The 7,500-nt window shown below is 41.7% G+C and overlaps 1 pseudogene; it reads left to right on the top strand.

Moving 5' to 3' along the window:
* The first annotated feature begins 6,496 nt into the window (after positions 1-6,496).
* The window catches only part of LOC114551062 (E3 ubiquitin-protein ligase TRIM63 pseudogene), a 1,263-nt pseudogene continuing 259 nt past the window's right edge, over positions 6,497-7,500 (top strand).

Genomic DNA, 7,500 nt, shown 5'->3' with positions numbered 1-7,500 from the left:
GTATAACTGTTGGCCCATACTGAGAGGACAGGGGCAAACACAGTATTACTATGGTGTTCCTAATGATCCTTTAGGTGAGTGTATGAGAGCCACCAAAGCGCCCTCTGGTGGAGATCAGCAGGAACTGCAGACACAAATAGACACTAAAGCATGGGTCTCAAACTCGCGGCCCGGGGGCCAATTGAGGCCCGCGCGTTGATCTGAAACGCACCTTTTTGTTGAGTCGTTGCGTGTGCCGCGCTCGCCACGCTTTTATTTATTTATTTATTTATCACTTACGGGCTACCAGCTAGCTAACTAGCTAGTCTCGGGACAGCTTCCTGCAGCGTTTGTTGTCAACGGTTGTCAAACTAGCCAACCGCGAAGTACCTGGGGTAGTATCAGCGTTAGTCACTTGGTTGAAACGTGTTCTGGAGTGACAGAAAATATGTGCCATCACCCAGTCCCAGTCAGGTCTCCCTCAAAACGTGCCCTGAAGAGGAACGTTGGCGACGAGCTCAGGCAATTTCAGTGAAAGTGGGAGACAGAATATTTTGTTATCGAGCACAGGGGCACCCCTACGTGTCTCATGTGCACGGAGAAAGACGAGGTGTACAAGGAATATAACATCAGACGTCATGCTGAGGAGTAAACAAAATACCAGCGAGATGAGAGAGAGAACTTAAAAAATGTCTATTGAGCCAACAAGATTTATTTAAGAAGTTTTGTTGAATACTTGCCTGACCCACACTCTACCTCGAGTGGCCCCCAGGTAAATTGAGTTTGAGACCCCTGCACTAAAGCATGTTCACAGTTCTTTACCTTTATTATTTTAATGTTTTATCATATACGCTAACCCACTTTATTAGTTTAATTAATTAAAATTTTAAGAATTCATTAAGTTAAAATAATCTATAACTTTATATGATGATTTTTCTATTAATTATTCTATGCACCTTCTTTTGCTTTTAATCAATTAATTAAAAGATATTGGATCTAATTTAGTAGTAAATGTATAATAATCCTCTCTGAAATGTAGAGGAAAATGTGTGAATAGTTCATAAGATAAAACATTAAAAACCTTTAAAAGTTCAGTGAGTGAGTTCCAGCTGTCAGCTGCTGGTGTCTGGTGTAATGGCGCCCTCTGGTGGAGATCAGCAGGAACTACAAGCAGAGCTGAACACACAAATACACACATTAAAACATGTTTACAGTTTATTCTGACTTCATTTGTTTAATAAAGATTTTGCCATCAACATCTCAAAAGGGGAATATTATACTTTTACTACTATATTACATTTAACATATTTAAATTGATCGATTATAGTCTAAATAAAAAAAGGAGAAACGTGTGTTCAGCTCTGCTTGTAGTTCCTGCTGATCTCCACCAGAGGGCGCCATTACACCAGACACCAGCAGCTGGAACTCACTCACTGAACCTTTAAAGGTTTTTTATGTTTTAATTTGAGAATTATTTCAACATTATGCCCTTCACAACATCCAAGAGAGGAATATTATACTTTCTCTTCTATATTAAAAAAAAAAAACATTTGAGGAAAAACCTGGAAAAACGTTCCTGTAGTTCTGCTTGTAGTTCCTGCTGATCTCCACCAGAGGGCGATTTGACAGTTTAATTATTTTAAGATATCGATTTAATCGATCAATTTAAATATGTTAAATGTAATATAGTAGTAAAAGTATAATATTCCCCTTTTGAGATGTTGATGGCAAAATCTTTATTAAACAAATGAAGTCAGAATAAACTGTAAACATGTTTTAATGTGTGTATTTGTGTGTTCAACTCTGCTTGTAGTTCCTGCTGATCTCCACCAGAGGGCGCCATTACACCAGACACCAGCAGCTGACAGCTGGAACTCACTATAATCGATATATTAAAATAATTAAACTGTCAAATCGCCCTCTGGTGGACATCAGCAGGAACTACAAGCAGAGCGCCAGAAGGCAAACATTTTACAGTTTTTATTATTTTAATTTGAATGTTTTTATCATATACACTAACTCAGCTTTTTAAATTAAATTTTACCTACTCATGTGTATTTATTTTGTAATACTATATGCCTTTATTTCATTTACCCAATGATTATTATACTGATTATTTAATTATATCATATTATCTTTAATTATTTTTATTGAATTATTTTAAATACTTAATCTAATAAAACTGATTTAAAATAAAAGGATATTGTATTATAAAATAATTGCATTATACAGATACATTTTTTTCAAATATGCAATAAAGAATATAAAAAAGGATTAAGGATTTAAAATATGCATTTAAATAATATTTATACATATATACATATACATATAAGGGAATTTAAGGGAATAAAGGGATAAAGATTTACAAAATAACTACATTAAATGTAATAGAATTTGCATATTTAAACAGAACATCAAAGAAAACTTGTAAATACAAAAAATAATTGTCTTAATGTCAGTAATCAGCTGATATCTGTTAGTTAAAATGTTTCCTAACATGTTGCGACACGAGGCTGCAGCTGTCTGACTGTTTACACACAGACACACACACACACACACAGACACACAAACAGAGATACACACACACATATACATATATATAGACACACACACACACACACACACACACATATACATATATAGACACACACACAGACATACACACAGACACACAAACAGAGATACACACACACATATACATATATATACACACACACACACACACACACACACACAAACAGAGACACACACACAGACAGACACACACACACACACACACAGACAGAGATACACACACACATATACATATATACACACACACACACACACACAGACAGAGATACACACACACAGACACACACACACACACACACACACATATATATATATATATATATATATATATATATATATACACACACACACAGACACACGTGTCGTATATATAGACTACTGATGCCCTAACGCACGTGTCAAACTCAAGGCCCGCGGTCCAAATCTGGCCACTCGCAAATGTTGATCTGGTCCAGTTTTCCAAACTGGGATTACGAGACACTCGAAGCAGAATTGGGCCGAGCTGCTGCTTGGAAAAATGTAATCAATGTTTCTGCTCTGATGGCTTCGTTCAGACTGCAAAAGTCTGAAAAAAATCTGAAAATAAACATCAGATTTTTTTAGGATCAAGTGAGCAGGTCAGACTTCTTCAGAAGTTGTGTGAACACTCAAATCCGATGTAGACCACTTCCATATGTGGTCCTGAGTCAGACCCAGGTCTGATTTATGTGTGTGACCAACCAAGGAGGATTTGATGCGACTTTTACGTCAATCTACATCGACATGTGTCACAATTATGAGTTAGCCGAAGACACAGAGAGTAACATTAACAACCTGACTAGGCTACAACATGGAGAAGAGTGATGGAGTCACTGCAGGGAGGGGGAGGGGTTAGACCTCATTAGTGTGTATGCTCATTAATGTTAGGGCATTTTAACATGCTGACTTCCTCCATAACCTCCCTAACGTTAGTGCAACAGCGTGCTGCGTCTGATGTCATCGTTATTGGTCTTTTGGGCGCGCGGGTCAGTTCGAAACAGTTCACGCTGGAATCTGATATAGGCCACATTTTTTAGTTTTTAAGATCATTTTTTGGGGCATTTTATGCCTTTTATTTGACAGGACAGCTGAAGACAGAGAGGGGGATGACATGCAGTAAAGGGCTGCAGGTTGGAGTTGAACCTGTGGCCCACTGCGTTGAGGAGTAAACCTCTATATAAGGGCGCGCCTTCTCTACCAACTGAGCTCCCTGGGCAGCCGATATAGGCCACATATTAAAAGGTAATGTCAACAGCCAAACAGAAAATCAGATCTGCGCAAAAAAATCTGAATTAAGCATAAAGAATTGGGGTGTGAACGTAATCTATGATGGCTACAGAAGGTTTTTGATGACTTTATGTCAACCAAACTGTGAGTGAGAAGACTTTATAAAACATGAAATAATACTATTATTAATTATGAATCCATTAAATCATCATAATCATGATTTCTCTGTCTCTTCAGACGAACACACGCGGAGCTCCTCGGTGGATCCTCCTCAGAGATGGTCCAGTGGTGAGGGACACTGTCCTGACTCCAGGAGACGCAGGTTCGATCCCCGCCTCAGCTGCGCCACACACGTGAGTGTTTGTGATGAATGAATGTGTACATCATGTGTCTGTCATTTCACGCCCATTTAAACCCTTGTGTTGACTTCGGGTCAAATTGACCCGTTTTCAATTTTTGTTTTATATCAGAAAATATGGGACGTAGAAATAAGCGCTGAACATGTTTGGAAGAAAAATTTTACAATTAAAAATGTTGGAAAAAGCAAAAACAAACTCTGAAAAAAAGGCGTCAAAAACGTCGAAAAAATAAGTGTTTTTTTCAAGGTTGACTGGAAGGCAACACAAGGGTTAAACTCGCAAATATACGAACTTCAACTTTGGAAAATCCAACTTTTGACCGACATTTAAAAAATGTCTTTTCCCGAAGTTCTTTGTAGATTTTTTTGGACATTGTTGTTGTTTTTACCAAGTTTTTCTGACATTTTTTTGTCACTTTTTGACATTTTCTCACTTTTCCAATGTCTTTCTTGATTTCCTCTGTGGTTTTTTTGGACATTTCTGTTGTTTTTTTTCCAGTGTTCTTCATTCAATTTTTAATCTTCAAAAGCTATGGAATTAAATAAAAGCCCCAAATTCAATAATAGTAGTGAACTGATCAGTTATTTAACTTGTGAAGAGCGTTGTAGGGAACCATCCACGTTATTTTTTTGACAATTTGGTTGAAAGAAACCCCAAATTTCTGATAAAGAAACTTTTTGAATATAATCCAAGGACATCAAAAAAATAAAAAAATAAATTTTGGACACTTTTTTTCACTAATTTTAAACTATTTCTTTCATTTTTCGACATTTTTGGCGCTTTTTTTCCACTTCCACCAGTTTACACTAACAACAACTTATTACCTCTAGTTTTACACTCATTTTTGAAATTTATGGTCAATACACCTCATGTAGCATATGTGAAATTATATCTAACTTTTGAGTCAAAAAAGCAGAAAGTATGAATAATTTTGACTAATATTTAAGATCAAAGGAATATCCATCAACATTCATTCCTTTGACAGACTGTCAAAGTGAAGTCAGAATAATTCTATAAAATTAAATTAAACACCAAAGATTCAATAAAAGTAGTAAACTGATCCTTAATTTGACTTGTGAAGAGCATTTCATGTAACCTTCCGTGTTTCTTTTGGGCAATTTGGTTGAAAGAAACCAAAATTTCTGATAAAGAAATGTTAAAAATGGGTCAAATTTGACCCGAAGACAAACAGGAGGGTTAGAAGGCTTCTTATGTATCCCAGTTCAGTTCTTTATGTTCTGTGTCTTTGTGACTTGAGCATGTGAGAAGTCTTCAGTAAATATGATATACTCAACATGTAAACAGATGTCATGTAGAACATGTTGTCGTTGTGGAGGAACTTCTTCTTACATCACTCGGCTCTCCGGTTTCTTCTCACGAGTCTTACCGTCTTATCTGCCAAATCATTACAACTCTGTGTTCTCGCTGGCGTCTGTGTTGTTGTTATCGTACGGGAAACGACATGATGAAATAATATTGTTTAGTTGATTCACAGAACATAAAAAACAAATCATGTATTGTAGAAATACATAAATACACACGATACGGTAGAAACCTGTAACAGCCACAACCAAAGGACACAAGTGTAGAAATACATAGAGGCTGAGTAGAGGAACAACTAGTGTGAAAAAACATCACAAAAACTGTAGAAAACAGTTTAGAAAACAGCACAAAATCTGTGTGAGAACAGCACAAAAACAGTGTGAAAAACAGCACAAAAACAGTGTGAGAACAGTACGGAAACAGTGTGAAAACACTGCAAAACAGTGTGAAAAACAGCATAAAAACAGTGTGAGAACATTGCAAAAACAGTGCGAGAACACTGCAAAATCAGTGTGAGAACACTGCAAAAACAGTGTGAGAACAGTACAAAATCAGTGTGAGAACAGTACAAAATCAGTGTGAAAACACTGCAAAATCAGTGTGAGAACAGTACAAAATCAGTGTGAGAACAGTACAAAATCAGTGTGAGAACAGTACAAAATCAGTGTGAAAACACTGCGAAAACAGTACGGAAACTCATGTGCTCGTGCGCCCGTCGAGATTTCGCGGATATCCAACTTTGAACATCATTAGGCTTCTTTCCAATGAAATGTTTTTTCACAATTGACTGGATCAGTGATGGAGGAGCCTCAACATGTAAACAGAGGTCACGCAACATGTTGTTGTTGGAGTTTGTTCTGGAAGGCGTCTGACCCTCGGTCAGGCATGTGCCGCAGCAGCAGCAAAGGCTGCTGGGAAGTCTATTTCCGGATCAGCAGAGAGAGAGGCCGGCAGCTCGGGTTTCCCTCCCTATAAAGGCCTCGTGGCATCCGGACTGCGGCAGACTGAAATAACCCTCGGAGCGAAGACGCCGAGAGAGCTACACCGAGCCGAGACAACAACCACACGACAAAGAATGGACATCCAAACGGGTCAGGTGGTGCGTGCGTTGAGCGCCGCGGAGACCATGGAGCGGCAGCTGAGCTGCCCGATCTGCCTGGAGATGTTCACCAAGCCCGTGGTCATCCTGCCGTGCCAGCACAACCTGTGCCGCGGCTGCGCCAACGACCTCTACGAGTCGCGCAACCCCTACCGCTACTCGGGCGGCACCTTCCGCTGCCCGACCTGCCGCTTCGAGGTGGTGCTGGATCGCCACGGCGTGTTCGGGCTGCAGAGGAACCTGCTGGTGGAGAACATCATCGAGCTCTGCAAGCAGCAGCGGGAGAGCAAGGCGGGCGAGGACGACTCGCCGCGCGGCGAGGACGACGCGCCGCTCAAAGACACGGGCGCCGAGCAGCCGCGCTGCGCCGAGCACGAGGACGAGCGCATCAACATCTTCTGCGTCACCTGCCAGACGCCCACCTGCTCGCTGTGCAAGGTGTTCGGCGAGCACAAGGACTGCGAGGTGTCCCCGCTGCACGCCGTGTACCAGAGCCAGAAGGGCGAGCTGCGCGCGGCGGTGGAGCTGCTCGCCGCCGCCAACGCGAGCACCCGGGCCGCGATGGCGGCGATGGACGACACGTGCGCGCTGATCCAGGAGAACGGCGAGCTGCAGCGGCGGCGGCTGGGCGAGAGCTTCGACCTGCTCTTCGCCATCCTGGAGGAGCGCAAGGGCGTGCTGCTGGAGCGCGTCGGCGGCGAGGAGCGGGAGAAGGTGGCGGCGCTGCGGGCGCTGACGGAGACGTACGAGCGGCAGCTGCAGCTCGGCGCGCAGCTGCAGGAGCGGCTGACGCTGAGCCTGCAGGCGAGCGGCGCCGCCGAGTTCCTGCTCGCCGCCCAGCGGCTGCAGGAGGAGGCGCGGCGGGCAGCGGGCGACGCCGCCGCGCTGCAGAGGCCCGAGCCGGGCTACGAGAGCATGGAG

The sequence above is a fragment of the Perca flavescens genome, chromosome 24, assembly GCF_004354835.1.
Source record: "Perca flavescens isolate YP-PL-M2 chromosome 24, PFLA_1.0, whole genome shotgun sequence".
Lineage (NCBI taxonomy): Eukaryota > Metazoa > Chordata > Actinopteri > Perciformes > Percidae > Perca > Perca flavescens.
The sequence above is the reverse complement of the archived record's forward strand: the minus strand, read 5'-3'. Positions and strand labels throughout refer to the sequence as shown.